Below are 17,523 nucleotides of genomic sequence, written 5' to 3'. Positions count from 1 at the left end.
GATTCAAAATTTAGATACCTATAAATCTCAAGTCAATAGGAGAATAACATTTCTTAAAACATCCAAAACCAATGCATTTCAATTGGCACACAATAGTAGAGCTTTCAATTGAAGAGAACGGTATGCAAACATGACAAACTTGAGGCTAAGATCAAAAAAGTTGCGAAAAAAGCACAAGCAAAATGCATTTCTTGAATAAGAAAAGTTAGAGATTATTGGTACAAATTCACAAGACGAGAAATACACGTCGGCAACAAAATAACAAGAATGCATAACAGTAAACAATGGACACAAAACAAGCAAAAGTTCTAGTGAAAAAGATTCTTCATTGGGAAATTTTGACCAACAGATTAACAACATATTCCTCCGGCAAATTATTCTTACAAACACCAGTAATAATAGATGAAAAAGGACCTCTGACCACATTCCACATTTAAACAATTTCCTTTTCTTCTTTTTTTTGCAGATTTAATACTGCAATTTGTCGGAGAATTTGAAGGATCAAGACAAATATTCATGGACTTCATAGATGCAGTGCGTCATGAAACACTACAACATCAAACATATTGGACTTTGCTTTGATTTCCTTTTTCTTTTCATTTTAACACACAAGTACCCAAGCCACACTTAAACTCAGAACAAAATCACTGACAACAGGAAATCAACAGGAAGAGAACTTGTGAAAGATAAGGCAAAATTCCATTACATTGTCATGTTGGGAAAACCATATCATAGTAAAACAAAGTTTAGAGACCAGAAACCAGAATCTTACTCCAATATTCCGAAAGTTCTCACGAACAAACTGTCAACAGTTTTTCCCATAATCTTGATGGCTTCCATTGTTGCTGGAAAGAGTTCATCCATCTTCCGATCATCAAGATTGATGATGCATCCAGCATCATCCAAAGTTCCGGAAAGTTTCTTGTCCAAAATCATTTTGCATACTGTAGAATCTGCCGAGGGCGCGTCCGAACTGAGCGCCGAACAGAATCAGCCGAGCTGACCTGCAATGAGTCGAACAGTAGGACTAACTCCCCGTTGTAACTTCGACGCTCAAGTCAGCTGGGAGTAGATGAATAAAGAGAATAAGTGTAGTGTATTTTGCTGAATACCTTTCTTTGGTCTATTTGTCCACTATTTATAGAACTTCCCCTATATAGTCATGCAGAAGTCCAGAGTTATTCTTTCACTCCTAGTAGTTATCCCATTGATGATTATGAGTTCTACTAGGTTACTAGAGTCAGAGTCCTTTTCGATCTTTGACTCCAGATTTTATCCCGAAGATTTAGATGTTCCCAATCAGGACAGCCAGACCTGCTCTGTTCGGAGTAGATGTGGAATCAAACAGAGCTCATTGGCTTGACATGTGTCCCTAGAGAGTTTCTCCCTCTACACTAGCTCTCCCTCGAGGCTACCCTTGCATGGACTCCCTCTTAAGCCGTTCTGTTCGGCTCGGAGAAGAACTCGAGGTGAGAGCCAAACAGGATTGGCAGGGCTGACACATGTCCATGGAGGATTGGTTCATTTTCACTAGCCCCGCTTTGAAGGTTAGAGTCATCAAATGGTTGCATGAATCTGGCCCTAGTTCAGGGACACGTGTCAATTCAGCTACACGTGTTCATAAGTGCCGAACAGAATCAGCTGAATTGGACTCTTCTTCTGAAGAGGTTGAGGCTCTGAAGAAGTAACTGGCTCAAGCTCATACGAACCTTGAGCTGGAGAGGCAGAAGAACATAGTTCTGTCCCCTCAACTGGAGGCCGAACAGAGGAGGTCGGCCGAATTGGAGAGTCAGCAGGCCACTGCTTTGGATGAAGGCCAAAAGTTGGGAGTGAAGAACTTCTTGAAATCTGATGATTTTATGGCTGACCTGGCTATCCTGAATACTCCCATCCTCCAACACGGCTACTCCTCCGCCTTGATAGAAGTTCAGGCCTTGGATCTTCCTAGTTTGATATTGAAAATTTTTCAAATTATAATCCTAAGGCGGCCGAACAGATTGACCGCTTGGTAGATGGATATTCCAAGGGATACAAGTTGGCCGATCTGGTCGCCAACCACTTCTTTCCCATCACCACCCCAAAAGAAGAAAAGGAAGCTTCAGGGGAGAGTCGAGTCGGTGATAATTACAGGTAGTTAGGAGCAGCAGAACTAAGTTGTTAGGATTTTAATGTATTCCTTCATCTTTTGTGGAAATAAAATCTTAACTTCTCTTAATACTTAGTTTTTATTTCATCATTTTGACTAGCGTGACTAGCTCTGTTCGTTCCAAAGAAAATGAACAGACCTAATTTGAACAGACGTAAAAAGAACTAAACAGACCTAATAAAGTAATTGTGAAAATAAACATCGAACTAAAATCGAATAGAATAGTTTCTTGCGCCGATCAGCGAAAAATCTTCTGGTTTGGAATAAAAATGTTTAACTTTAGCATTATAATACTGAGCTATTTGCCCTTTGTACCTGGCCATCCGAACAACTGCTTCTTCCCTCCTCCGTCCAAACTCGTCCAGGTTGAATCTCAATTCCTTCTCATTATTTCGAACTATAAAATTTTATGCCCTGTCTGAGGGTAACCCAATCTTTGCAAGGATCACTGCCTCTACCCCATAAGTGAAGGCAAATAGAGTTTCTTGGGTAGCAGTTTCGGGTGTTGTTCGATACGTCCATGATATACTGGGTAGTTCATCCAACCACCATGTCCAAGCATCATTTTTCCGCGTCTTCAATCTACGCAGAATTGTCTTGTTGACGTTCTCTGCTTATCCTGTTCGTTTTTCAAGGGGATTGGCCTCCTCAGCATTGGCTCTCTCGCGTGCCCTGTCCAACATTTCTTGAACAGACTTGGGAGGTTTCTCCACAAATTTTGTGTACAGCTTTTGTAGTCGTAACCCGTTGATAAAAGCTACTATGGCCACTTTATCGTCCTGATCTCGCACTTGGAGAGACTCATTGTTGAATCGTATCATGTACTCTCGCAACGATTCTTCAGGACGTTGCCGAACTGCCATCAGATGAGCAATATTCTTAGAAAAAGTCCGTGATGAAATGAACTGAGCAGTAAACAACCGAACTAACTGCCTAAAAGACCGAATTGACCTAGGGGGCAGTCCCTGAAACCATAGGCGTGCTCTTGCCTCGAAGAACATAGAGAAGGTTTTACACCAAATTACGTCAGCAGTTGTTTGCAAACGCATGTGCATTAGGAAGGCGAACAAATGGTCCTCTGGATCTGTGGTCGCGTCGTAGGGTTTCATGCTCGGTACTTAAACTTGGCTGGCAAAGAATAGTTTTCGATATCTAGTATGAAAGGAGAGGAAGAGTACTTGTCCTCCTCCGAATTCAGCAGCCCATCCAATTCTTCTTGAACAGGGCATTCTTCATGCAAGGGGTAGTACTCCCTCCTGGTAATCCCTCGAAAGGGTCTGAAGTGTGAGTTCCAATGGGAAGATTCAGGAACCTTTGTTCGGTCATGAGAAGATTTCTTTCGTTTTCTCTTCTTTCGAGAGTGAAGATCTCTCAATCCCGAATCTGACGATCTCTCCTTTTCCCTCCCCTGAGTTTCATGATCTTGTTTGTGACAGCTTTGATCTCTACCCTTTAAGTGCTTTACTATAGTTTCAAAGGTTGGTAGGTTTTCAGCCACCACTTGCACCAATTGATCGTGAGGTGTTCCAGAGATCTTAGTTGCCTCCTCACCCTTAGTTATTCAAATCATCCACTCCTAAAGTTTCAGCGTTCTTCTTAGATCAAGTCCTCGGCATGTTTTTACCAAAGATCGAAGAGTTTTTCACAGACGGCGCCAATTGTAGAATCTGCCGAGGGCGCGATCTGAACTGAGCATCGAACAGAATCAACTGAGCTGACCTGCAATGAGCTAAACAGCGGGACTAACTCTTCGTTGTGACTCTGACGCTCAAGTCAGCTGGGAGTAGATGAATAAAGAGAATAAGTGTAGTGTATTTTGCTGCATACCTTTCTTTGGTCTATCTGTCCACTATTTATAGAGCTTCCCTTGGATAGTCATGCAGAAGTCCAGAGTTATTCTTCCACTCCTAGTAGTTATCCCATCGATGAATATGAGTTCTACTAAGTTACCAGAGTCAGAGTTCTTTTCGATCTCTGACTCCGAATTTTATCCCGAAGATTTAGTTGTTCCTAATCAGGACAGCCAGACCTGCTCTATTCAGAGTAGATGTGGAATCCGAACAGAGCTCATCGGCCTGACACGTGTCCCTAGAGAGTTTCTCCCTGTACACTAGCCCTTCCTCGAGGCAACCCTTGGATGGACTCCCCCTTAAGCTATTCAGTTCGGCTCGGAGAAGAACTCGAGGTGAGAGCCGAACAAGATTGGCAGGGCTGACCCATCTTCGTGGAGGATTGGCTCCTCTACACACACTTTCTTCTCCACATGGCTGGCAGGTAACTCAATTAGATCAGCAATATGACCAATCTCGACCCTTGAGAAAGGCACAATTAATCTACAAAGGTTTAGCTCCAGCAAAGTGTCAAAAAGTGATGACAGATGCCTGCAAATGCAAGGGTCCTCCTCTAGCCGAGGCCTAAATTTCTGAAGAGAAACCTCAAAAAGCTTAAGAGACTGTTTATAATAAGCATCAGCAACAACTCTCATTGCATCCAGTTCAGGCCCTTGATACTGCAAGCCAACTTTTGGTGACAATATCATTATGTTCACATCATTCGCCAGGTCTGCCAAAATTTTGCACAGCAGTATATACTTCAAGTTACAAATAGCCAACGAATCTCCCAGGGTGTTGAAAGTTTCAAAGGCTTCATGGAAGTAGCCATAAGCTATCTTAGAATTCTTCTCTTTTATATGGAGGACCACACTCTGCAAATCTATTGAGCCTTCCTGAGCTGGAGGCACAGAAATAGCATATGCTACAGTCCTAGTAGCTGTGAGGGAAGCTTTAGCTTTTTGAAGATCATGCAGAGCAAAATGCAACTTGCTCTTCAGCAAGTCAATCACCACAAGAAGTGATTTATCATCTATTCTACCCACCTTCTTGCTCAACCAAGAAAGCAAAAAGAATGCTTCAAAATAATCCTTTTCTGTACCAAGAATTCGGCAAGTCTTACTTTTATACGGTGACGAAGGAAAGTTCGCTTCTCATCGCGAGTCCACTGTACTACTTTCTTGCAAAGAGCAATCTGAAGATCAGATGTTCCCGGTATTTTAACCACTGCATCTGTAATAACTCGCATAATTTTTAGTGTTTTAGCCTTGGAGATCAAGGAGAAGAAGGGCCGGAGCTGAGTAATAAGGCACTTGAGCTCCTCAGCCCTACTTTCCTGTCCAAGAAGGTTAGAGAGAACAGGGATGGCCTGTTCTTTTATGCCTAGAGCATCAGGTAAAGAAGAAAGATCATCAAGGATCCAATAGAGGATGGTAATGGCATCAGACGGCAGTATGGCTTCAGAAGCCTGTATAAGAGACTTAGCCGTTACTGAAAGATGAGAAGTAAATAGCATATCATCTTTTATCATCAAGTCCTGCAATTACAGATAAAAGCAGGAACATCAAATTACGCCATGAAGTATGCAATCGACTTGCAGCTAAAATCTTGAGGATCAGATGAATGCGAGGGAAGATTTATGTGATGATGAGTAGTGTGAAGATAGTTGCTATTACTGAAAAAAATATATGAAGCACGTAAACTGACACAATAGTAGGATTGGGTCAAAGAATCTCTCCAAAAAATTGAACTCTTTTAGGTTGAAGTATTGCAAAATGCGTACATGTATGATATCCCTATCGGACTCTGACTTGGACTCGGATTCAGTTGCATCTCTATTTCAGAGCCAAATATTATATCCAACATATGATTTTCCATTAGCACGTAATAGTCTACATTGTTCTTCTTTGCATTATAACATAGTATAAGACGTATCAAATCAATCTCGACCTACATCAGGAGGCAAGTTAGCTAAGATTAATATTGCTGAAAAACTGAAGAATCTAACAACATAGACCAATTTGTAGGGGAAGGTAAAAAGTCACCGACATTTCTCCATTGATCCTTCGTAAATAAAGGCCAGGTATGGTGCGTAGCAACAGATATCATCCCTGGCATCAATAGTCGTTTCACCAAGTCATTGTTCAGATGAAGAGCACACAAAATGAGAGTAATCCTTTTGAAAGCATGCAAGTAAGATTTTCCTTGCACCCAATCACCATAGATGTTGCACATAACCATCTCAGATGTCGCTTTATACATCAAGCTTTAAGATGGCTCGAAATGGAATCTGCAACTCACTTGGTCCAATGAATATAAGAGGGAATTCAACAAATTGAACAGGCAAGCAATCAAATACTCTTCTGACAGTCACAAAGATTTGCCCTGGTTCTTCTATAATACGGGACTGAAACAAACTAACCAACAGCTGACCAAGATGCTCGCGCCCTTCCAATATACCACTGACACCAACCTGCAAAAGGCATTGTTAGATGTCTTGCCCTAGTATCTTAAAATGTATAGAATTCCAAAAATTGTTATATTAAATGCATATCTTGAGAAGTAGCCGACCATCTTTGACATTAAGAATAAAGATGGAATCCACGTTAGTGAGATCAATATCAAGAAACCAAATCTGCCCATCATTTTCCAAAATTTCCTTATAGTTTTCAGATGGTATAGCCATAACTTCTGCATACAACTGTTGCAACTTTTTCAGAATGGTCTTACTCAAATTGTTTTCCCAACCAATGTTCAAGATGAGGTATCATTCCACAAATGAAAAACAACCACACCCTCCACATAGGAGCCCAGAAACCAATTCCAGGACTTTTCATGGGTATCAAGTGCTTAAAGCGCTAATAATTCAAGTGCTTCAAATCATTGCACATCCTAATCCGCTGTGAAACTTTAGAACTGTATCTCCTCATACCTGTCGACTGCCTAACATGTGAAAATATAGATTGCAAAGCATCTGTGAACTGGAATGCATTCATATTTTCCAACCTAAATTTAACATGGGCATCAAGTACAAGGTTCATCAACTGTAGTATACGACAGCAAATGTGAACAGCATTTTGCTTTTCAAACTTAAGCTCTATTTTAGTGATAGTAACCGCAATATTCAGTCTGAAATTATGATTAACGTGAATGTGTTCCAAATTATGTCTTTGAAGCAGCAAATTCAGCATGGTGCTCCCTTGTTCGTAGAGTTGAAGGCCTGCTTCAACCCAGTCAACTTTTGTACTAGGGAAACCCTTTGTACCTGCAAGAGACCTAAACAAGTTCTTTTTTTTCCGAGCCTTAATGGGGTCTTAGACGCAACATGTTCAACACAGCATGCTTCCGTAATCTTCTTAGACTTATTTCACAACCTCTGACAGAGTCATCACAATCACGACTATAAACATAAGTTACCAGAAATTTATATTAGCATATTTAGACAATCATGCAAATAAACCAAAAACTTCTAACTATCTTTCTATATCGAAACTTACCACTTCATCCTGTACTAATATGAGACAAGAGGTATATCTTCTGAACACCATATCCGACCAGATCTCATGTTGAAAGGGTGAGGAGTAGACAGAATTGATAAAGAAGAGGCAGTATTTTCTGTAACCAGTGGTGTACTTTTGTGGAATGGCTTAACACCTTCAAGTAAACAAAAATCATCAGCATCATCCTCTTTTCTTTTGACTGTATTGGTGTCCACTGGATTAAGTCGAGAAGGATGACAAAATGCAATTACACCAACATCTTCAGGATCAATATCATAGTTCCAGTCTCTAAAGCCCTCATGCATACGATATACACCAACCAACTTCCTTTTGCCATCATACAAATGGGGGAGAGCAACCATGTCAACTAAAAAGAAGATAAGAAAAAGAAAAGATTGACAAGAAAGAACAAAGAACTAAGAGGTCTCTTATCCAAGACAAAGAATCACTACAAGAACATATCATTTGTGCAGTGCGGCGTTTCTGTTAGAAAATTGGTTTAATTTCTTTTAAATAGATTTCTTGTTTTGTGTGGAAGTAACTAGTTTCCTAATTAGTTTTAGTTACTTAAAGTAGTAATCAAGAAATTTTCTAATTTGTTTAGAATTAGAAATTATTTCCTATTTTGTATAAGTTTAAGAATTAAAATTGGTTTCCTATTGTTATTTGGTATTTTGACCAAATAATATTCTCTATAAATATGTGGGTTAGCATACTACAAAGACGCACACAAAAGGCAACATGTAGACTTATACATGAGTGGTGAGAGAGGATTCTTGAGAGATAAGAGATGATATACAAGGGTTGGATTTGGGTTTAAATTGTATTATTGTATAGAATTTTCCTCTCATAATAAAGAACGGATTTCTTTCCATGAATGTAGACTCAATGGTAGAGTCGAACTACATTAAATATTGTGTGTCGTTTATCTTTCATGTTTATGGTTTGTTTGTCATTAAGTTGTTGTATACTTGAAATCTTAATAGTTGTTTGTTCCACGCTTGAATCCTAACAAATTGGTATCAGAGATTCAGGTTACGAGATTGGGCTACTCATGGGCAAGTGAATTCTTCTCGGAGTTGGACGAGTGAAAATTCTATTCTTGATGGTGGACCGAAGTGCCAAGGAGTTTGGTTGTTGTTGGACCAGGTATGTCATTGGTTTGGCAGGGGGTCCGTTTGATGTTAAACCAAGGAGTCAAGGGTTGTTAGGGGTCCAGAATACAGTTTGGATATTGAAGAAAAATGAGTCCATATTTGGAAGAAAATGTGACCTTGGTGATAAAAGTGAGCTTGCATTGATTATTAAAGTGGGGTCGAAGAAGGGCTTGCAAATTTGAGTTTAATGTGGGGGTTACTCATGGAGAAAGAGATTTGTTAGATTCATGAGTAAGGATTGTGTCCCACATTGGTCCAAGAGATGGAGAAAGAGCGGTTAATATGTAAATAAGGGCCTAAGACCTAATAGCTTAAACTTTTGGGTCAGAGTTGGGTTCTTGACTTATATATTGGTCTCTTTGGTGGATTCTCTCGAGGGATTTCTCCTTAACAAATGGTATCAGAACTTGGTTGCGAAATTGGGCTACTCACAAGCACTTAGATCCCAACAAACTGAATTGTTGGATCAAGAGTTTGGTTGTTCAAGATTGGATCCTAATTAACTATTGAGATCAAATGGATCGGTGACTGTTACCAATTGAATAATTTAATGGGTGATATCCTTATTTTCAATGACTTGACAAAAAGTATTGATGGTGACGAATGGAAAGTGGAAAAGCATAAAGATATTTGACGGTGAATTTAGGCAGGTGATTCAAGGGTCAAGGAAAAGATGGAGTTCAATGTTGATTTTGGACGTGAATCGATGGAGATTTTTTCACACCTCCAACGGTTAATATTTCATTCCGGTGGATTTTAGATTTTGATTATGTTTTTTGGGTAGTGTGACACGTGTCCCAAAGAAACAAGGAGATCTAATTTTCATGCGCCAGAAGACTCTGATAGTTACGAGTTTTTCGCTTTAGGTGGAGTCTTGGAAACTACACATGGCGAGACAGTCCTGAAGATAGGAAGAAGTATGGTGATTTTATCACTTGGTTGCTTCAATGATTAGGGTTAGAACTCACACAAGGGGATCCCAGATTGCAAGTGATGGTGAAAAGAAATCCTGCAAAGGGAGACGGTGAATTGAGACACCTTCTCACCAGTCAACTAGAGGTTGGATTCCGGATAACTATACATGTTTATTTGCCGATTGAATCAATTTGATGTCAGAACTGTATTAATTCAAGTGTGTAGTTCGGTACCATATTATTTGATAGTTGAAGGCAAATGGTTGCTAAAAGAAATTTTCGCCAAGGTGGAGATTTGTTAGGAAATTGGCTTAATTTCTTTTAAGTAGATTTCTTATTTTGTGTGGAAATAACTATTTTTTTAATTGGTTTTAGTTACTTGAAATAGTAGCCAACAAATTTCCTATTTTGTTTAGAATTAGAAATTATTTCATATTCTGTACAAGTTTAGGAATTAGAATTAGTTTCCTATTATGTACAAGTTCTGCTTCGATTAAATATTTTTTGTAGTGTTTTTAAAATTTTTTACTGTAGCAGAGTTTTTAGAGTATATTTTGAAATATTTTTAGAAAATATTTTGGAATATTTAAGAGTAGTAGAATTTTTAAAATATATTTTGGGATATTTTTTGAATATTAAAAAAATTTAGACTACTTTTTAGAGTACATTTTAGAGTACTTTTTAAAAATTTTTATAGTATTTGAAAAACTAGTGGATCCAAACAGTATGAATATTTTCTATGAATAGGTGGATTGGCATACTACAAAGACACATACAAGGGCACACAAGAGGCAACATGTAGACTTATACATGGGTGGTGAGAGAGGATTATTGGGAAATGAGAGATGATACACAAGGGTCGGGTTTGAATTTAAGTTGTATTCTTGTATATGGTTTTTCTCTCATAATAAAGAACGGATCTTTCTCCGTGGACGTAGACTCAATGGTGGAGCCGAACCACGTTAAATATTGTGTGTCATTTCTCTTTCATATTTGTGACTGGCTTGTTTGTCATTAAATTGTTGTATACTTGAAATCTCAATAGTTGTTTGTTCCGCGCTTGGATCCTAACAGTTCATCAGCCAAAACAGATGTATGTCAAACTTGAAAAGGCTCAACTTAGGAGAATAAAGTATGGAAGAAAGGTCATAAAGGACAGCTATTATGGGTGCAGGTATTATCCATCCTTTTTTAAAGAGAAAACGAGCAACAAGTGCTGGATCATAAAACCAATCATTTAAAGTTTATCCATTCGAATTGTGTCCAATACAAGTGCTGGATCATGTTGCTGCCTGTTATCCACAGAAAATGTTTCTTTGGAAGCCTGATTTTTCAACATTAGCTCTACCCGGACCTTCAGAATCGTCGCCAATGTCACAGCCCACTATATTATATTCAATGGCAATCTGATTACTTCACAAAATGAATTCAAAAATAATATGAATCCAAAATTTGCAAAAAACAACTTAGAACTTTATGCTAAGGCAACAATCAAGATTAATCACTTAAGCCACCAACTACTACTCAAATTTCTAACTTTTTACAGAATAAAAAATCAGATTTGAAAAGTAACAGAGAACAAGGACTAAGAAATGTACGTTTCTGATTCTAAACTACATTTTCGTGTATGTGTTATGACCATTGATAAATTTAAGGACATCAAAGCAACTCAAGGGGATGTGATTGGCGTTTTACTAAATTTTTGTTTTTGCTTTTTTCTTTTTTGCAGCAAAGGTAAGAAATATTGAATAAGAACGGATGTCTAATCACACTTTATGAGTTTGGTGTAGAGTAGAGTGCATGAAAATAAACAAAAGGAACAAAAGGAAAAGAAAGTAAAATTTTTGGTTTTGAGAGTATTTTGGTCAAAGGGACATTAAGATCCAGGATGACAATGGGGTGGGGGGTGGGGGCCCATTGCCTATTAATTTCCCTGGTCCCCGCCCTGTCCCTCGCCCCTGGCTTCCCCCATCCTGCCCCCGCCTCGCCCCGTTTCCCCGCGGGGGCACCCGTGGAGTTAAAAAAATTTTGTTATATAATTTCATTATAATTAAATTTTAGCAAATAATCAAGTACTAAAATATCAACACATCACCAAATTATTATTCATTATGACTTTACAATTGAAACTCATAAAAATAATTAAACAAAAGTTATCTGAATACAATCTAATATGATAAAACAAATATAACTAAAATAATCAAATTTTCACTTTTGATACAAATATAATCACAAAATTATTAGTGTGTTTTTTTTTAGAAAAAAGTGTTATTGTATTAAGTGTAGTTAGGAATTTAATATAAATGTATTAATAAATTTAGTATAAATAATTAAACATTTTTATTAATAGACATGTATAATTAGTAGTATAATTAATAATATCAATTATATTACATATACTAATATACATTAAATGATACATATAACTAATAATATCATTATTATAAATTTATAACTAATTAAATTAAATATTATATATATAATTATGTACATATATATTCCCCCCTCCCCCCCCCCCCCCCCGCATTTCTAAACGGGGGGAAAAAATTCCCCCCAACTCCCACCTCACCCCCCGCCCCAATAGCCCCCCGTGGGGCGGGTGCCTGCCCCATTGCCATCCTTAATTTAGATGGATGGTTAAGGTGCCCACTTAAAAAGTTATGGATGTAAATGCAAATCTATTGAAAGTTTACTAGAGTTTTGTGCAATTAATTCATCTTTATTTCTCAATACTCTTGAAGGCTAATATGTTTGAAACTTTAAATAGAAGGAGGTTTACGTACGTGGGAAAGTAAAATATGTAAAAGTAATTGAAGGGAAAGAAAGTCGCTTTCCGATTTGTGTTTAGTTAAAAAGAAAAATTTTGACAGAAGGTAGGAATTTAAAGAAAGTTCATGATAGTTAATTTTTAACTAATGTGTCTAACAAAAGTATATTTTTTACAACAGGATCCTATTAATCTTGCACAACCACAACTAAAGAAAGTGAGAAAATGCAAGCAAGTTTTACAACTTTCTTGATAATCTCCAATATGAGAGTACTGAAAAAAAAAATTAACTTTTCTTTACTTACTTTCCACAAAAATTCTATGCAAGTACTTTCATTTCATATTTTCCTAATAAATACATGTTTATGAATCAAAATATGAGGTGTACACACATTAATTAATAAGTCTCTTCCTACCTCTTGCTCTGAAGTCCCAACTCAAGCCCAAATGTACACATAAACCCACAAATAATAAACACACCCTTTTAAGAGAGTTCTTTTGTGATACTAATTACTTTTTCTTTTTTCCTATTGAAACTTTGCTCTAATTACCCCTAGGAAGTAGGAACACAGTCCTTCTGGTTCCACACGCACTTGGGTTTTCATCAGGGGCGGAGGGAAGGGGGGGCCAGGGGGGGCAACCGCCCCCCCTCCAATTGTTAAAAAAAAAAATTTCTAAGTAAAAAATTTTTTATTATATTGTTTTGCCCCCCCAAATATTGATAAAAAATTTCACTTTGCCCCCCCTCCAATTGTTAGAAAAAAATTTCTAAGTAAAAAGTTTTTTATTATATTGTTTTGCCCCCCCCAAAATATTGATAAAAATTTTCACTTTGCCCCCTCTCAAGGACCCAAACAATAATATTTGAAAGTTATTTGGACTTGGTCCAAATAACAGAGACTCGCCCCCCCTAATTGCAATTCCTAGCTCCGCCACTGGTTTTCATCGGCATATAATTGACAATTCGGATAAAATGTATTAATGTTTTTTATTCTTTTTTTATTAACACCAACATTTGATTACCATGGAAACTTTAATTTGATAAATTTGATATTGATAATTGATTTTGACTTGGATAACTAGTAATCGATAATATTCGAATTTCTAAAATTAAGTAAAAAATTTTGAATTTTATTTCATCATTACAATCGAAAATAACAAGTAGAAACTCAAAAGAATACATTTATAATGGCATAAGTTATAACATACAACACTATATAATATAAATCATATTGTTTTACCCAACTTTCAATATAAGGTATAAATCAATTTACAAATATCAAGTGTAGATTGGACCGGCTGATTTTACTCTTTTTTTTTTTTTTCAAAATTTTGAGGACTAATTTCCCTTTGCACCCTCAAACTTGTACTAATTCCCTATTTTGCATCCCAAATTTCAATTTTAGACACTTTATGCCCTAAACTCTCAATTTTGAATACTTTACCCGTTAAAAAATTTCAACCTTGTCGCATTTTAGTCCAATCAATAATAACATTAGCAAAATTAATGAGATAAAAGGCAATATAAATTAATAACAATGCACTATCTTGTTCTAATTGTGATTCCTTGGTTCTTTTTTATAGTTTCCAGCACATTATTATTGATTTGTATGGTTCTAGTCACTAATAATGCTAGCAAAATTAACAAAATAAAAGCCGATGTAAATTAATAATAATGTTTTGTTTTGTTTTAATTGCAATACTTTGGCTCATTTTGAACACTTTCAACAAATTATCATTGGTTTATAAGGTCCTCATACCATTAATTTTGCTAACATTATCATTGATTAGACTTAAGTACAACAAACTTGAGAGTTTTGGATGCAAAGTGTCCAAAATTAAAAATTTAGGGTACAAGATATCCGAAATTAATGTTTAGGGTGCAAAGAGAAAATGAAATATAAGTTTGGAGGTACAAAATTGAGTTAGTCCAAAATTTGAACACCCGTACTTCAGACCGTCCACTGCTTTTGAACTGAACCAAAATAACAAATTAAAAATCACGGCATTTCTAAACAATAAGTACAAATATAAAAATTTTTAAGATAAAATCAAGAAGGTGAGCCATATTTTAGTTTATTTTTGCCACTTAAATCGTATGTCATTTAATAAAGACTTTTCCTTTTAGATTTGTGGAAAACTAAGGCAGGGCGCCAGTTGGGCTTTATGTCTTCTTGTTCTTCTTCATTATTATTATCAACCTTTTTTCCTTTCTTGTATATAGATATAGGTAGATTACTTGGATCATCCATCTAAAAGTTAATAAAGTAAATGAATCAAACTGGGTCTCCCATTTAAATCTGTTTTACTTTCTTTAGTCATTCATATCCAGTACAAGCATTGGTTTTGAATTGATTTATATACTTCTCTACTCACAATTATTACTCTGTATGCATATATAGACATATTGGCTCTCATAATTATTTTTATTTCCTGTTTCCCAATTGGTAAAACATAATTATTCTACGTATATATGTGTGCATATACACACATATGTATCTATATATATATGTATTATATACATATACATATATATATACACACACATATATCCGTATACAAATACATACATATATTCATATAAATATATCTATGTGTGTGTATAGACACAAGTTTATCAACTTTCTCGTTGGTTCTCATAATTACTTTTATTTCCTCTTTCCTAATTGGCAAAACAAACAAGAAAGATTATTTTACTTGCTAGACCCTCAAGATTTCCCTGTGTCATGGCTTCCCCTCTCAATTTATCTCTTTCCTTTTTGCTCCACACAATTTTACCCTTAAGATTGTTTATCTATCTATCAAGCTACTTTAGATTTTTCCATGGTGACGCACTAGTGGAAGCATAGAAATGAAAATAGTTACATGAACTAATCCAAATAAATGAACCAAAGGTTGATTCATGATTGAGCCCAAAAAAAAAAAAAAAAGATTCAACAAGATTTTTGTCTAGATACAGCAAGAATCTAACCTAGGTATAAACCCAAACATACAACAAGTGTTTATAATTTCAATAAAATTGTCAAAAGCTGTAAAATAAACCTAGGAATGCCTGTTTATATGCTACAAGTAATCTAAATTGAAAAGGAAAGAAAATACAACGAAAATAGAAAAAATGACGAAAATCGTGAAGTGCACCAACCGTTGGATCCACAGACGAATCCGAGCCAGCAAGCCCTCGGATCCTGTTTGACAATTTGCTGACGGATTTGAAGGCCGGATTGCATCCAGAATGTAGGTCGAAACCTTTCATCCACTATTTCTTCGGGCGATTCGTTATTGACTCGTTACAACCAATAATAATAATAATAATAATAATAATAATAAACTAACTAGAGTAAAGTAATAAAAACACTACTAAAAAAAATCTACCTTAATTAAGAGATACAGATGATGGGTTACAGAATTAGTAGCAGTGGCCTTACTGGCCTTTCCAAAAATCTCACATCGATCATTGGGTGGGTTTGGGATTAGATTATTAGTTTCCTGGGTGGCCTCAAGAGTTGCCGGCTTTTGAGGTTTACCTTGAATTAAGGGTTAGTGATTTAATTCTGATTTCTTCTGTTGAAAGATGAAGGGTTTTTGAACCCGGGTTTTCATGTTTCGTATCAGACTTCCCCACTTAAAAAGAAAACATCCTGAAATTTCATGGAAAGCTTGATGCAGAAACCATGAGAAGAAGCAGCCACGACCCTCCCCACAAATCTTCTAGGACCTATGCTTGCATACGAATCTCTTCACCTAATGACTAATACTCTTCTCCATTTTCCATGGTCACAACAAATTTTGACTATGCATGTGGGGATGATGTAAAATTCAACTTCCTTAGACTTCATAGGAAGTGTTTTAGCTGCGAAAAATTCATCAGATATAATTCCTCCATCAAGTGTGGTATTTTCTTGACCCGGAAAAAACAACTACAGCCATTGAATTATCCGACAATAAATCTATTAGGGCTGGATATGTTGGTGAAAAATCTTGAAAATTTTCATCAACTTCCAAAGTCTGAAATTCTTCCAACCCATCAGATTCCAAGATTGAAGAATCAAGAACTCCATCTATCATCAAAGAGTAAAAAATATTGTCAGTTTCTTCCTCCTCAATCTCGCGCTCACAAATATATTCCTACTCATTCACCTCAAGTTCACAAATAACTTCTTGCACCTCCTTGATCCTGGGCTTTTTTTCAACAGGTTCATATATTATGACATCAACTGGAGATGTAATCTCATGGATCAGATGGCTATTTTTGTTTGATCTGGCTATTATTCTCATAGATCTGATAACTATGAGAGCATGGAAGGACGACCAAAGCAATACGTTCATCAAGAGCTACTCTCCCAACTGCATACCTATCATAAACGAGTCACCTATGACCTATCTCTCGCTGCTGCACACTCATTTTGAATACATGACTTGAAATAGCCTTGTGCTTCAACAAATACGGATGATGGGTTCCGAAACTCAAGGTTCCTCGTTCCATATCACATAATTGGAGATGTATTTTTCACTTAAAAATTACAAATTTTAGCTACATCCTAAATCTACATGGAAACCCACTCCCATTTTCTTTTTCATATTAGTAGAGTCGTGTTTCATTTTTGCATGTTACAGGAGCTCTCCACATGGATATGTGTCAAAATTTTAAGAATTGGAGAAAATAAATGAGGTAGATAGGCTTAAGGTAGTGTTAGTGAATTTCTATCACCTTGCATAACTTATAGAGTTAATTACATTTGCCTCCCCGTTGGTTTGGCCAAATTACAAAATGAACCTTGTGCTTTGACCAAATTACATTTGTCCCCTTATGAGTGACTCCATTCAAGTTAAACAAACTAAAGTAGTGAAATGACAAAACTGCCCTTCACAAAATATTACATTTATCTCTCTCGAGGTCTGATCAAATTACAAGAACCCTAAAATTTGACCAGTTGAATAACCAAATATTGGTCAAAATCTCTTAATGTGATCCAAAATTGAAACACAAACTAAAAGAAAACAATCATTACTAACTACTACAAATTGGTAAACAAAACAAAACAAAAAAAATTGAGAAACCTATTCCTTTCTCTTGCTAACGCCTACTTATTTTCCAGTTTGCTATGACACTTTCTCAATCCATTTTACCGTATAACAATCATTTATTATATTTCCAAATATGATTTAATATGGAATAATAAAATTTATCAAAACAATACTATTTTTCTCCT

General features: G+C 36.4%; 1 pseudogene; it reads right to left on the bottom strand.

Annotated features, from left to right (window-relative positions):
- Window positions 1-768: 768 nt before the first annotated feature.
- LOC113710119 (26S proteasome non-ATPase regulatory subunit 11 homolog) lies at window positions 769-7,837 on the bottom strand (annotated as a pseudogene).
- Between the last annotated feature and the right edge of the window lie 9,686 nt (window positions 7,838-17,523).

Source organism: Coffea arabica, chromosome 9e (assembly GCF_036785885.1).
Source record: "Coffea arabica cultivar ET-39 chromosome 9e, Coffea Arabica ET-39 HiFi, whole genome shotgun sequence".
In the NCBI taxonomy this organism is placed as follows: domain Eukaryota; kingdom Viridiplantae; phylum Streptophyta; class Magnoliopsida; order Gentianales; family Rubiaceae; genus Coffea; species Coffea arabica.
The sequence above is the reverse complement of the archived record's forward strand: the minus strand, read 5'-3'. Positions and strand labels throughout refer to the sequence as shown.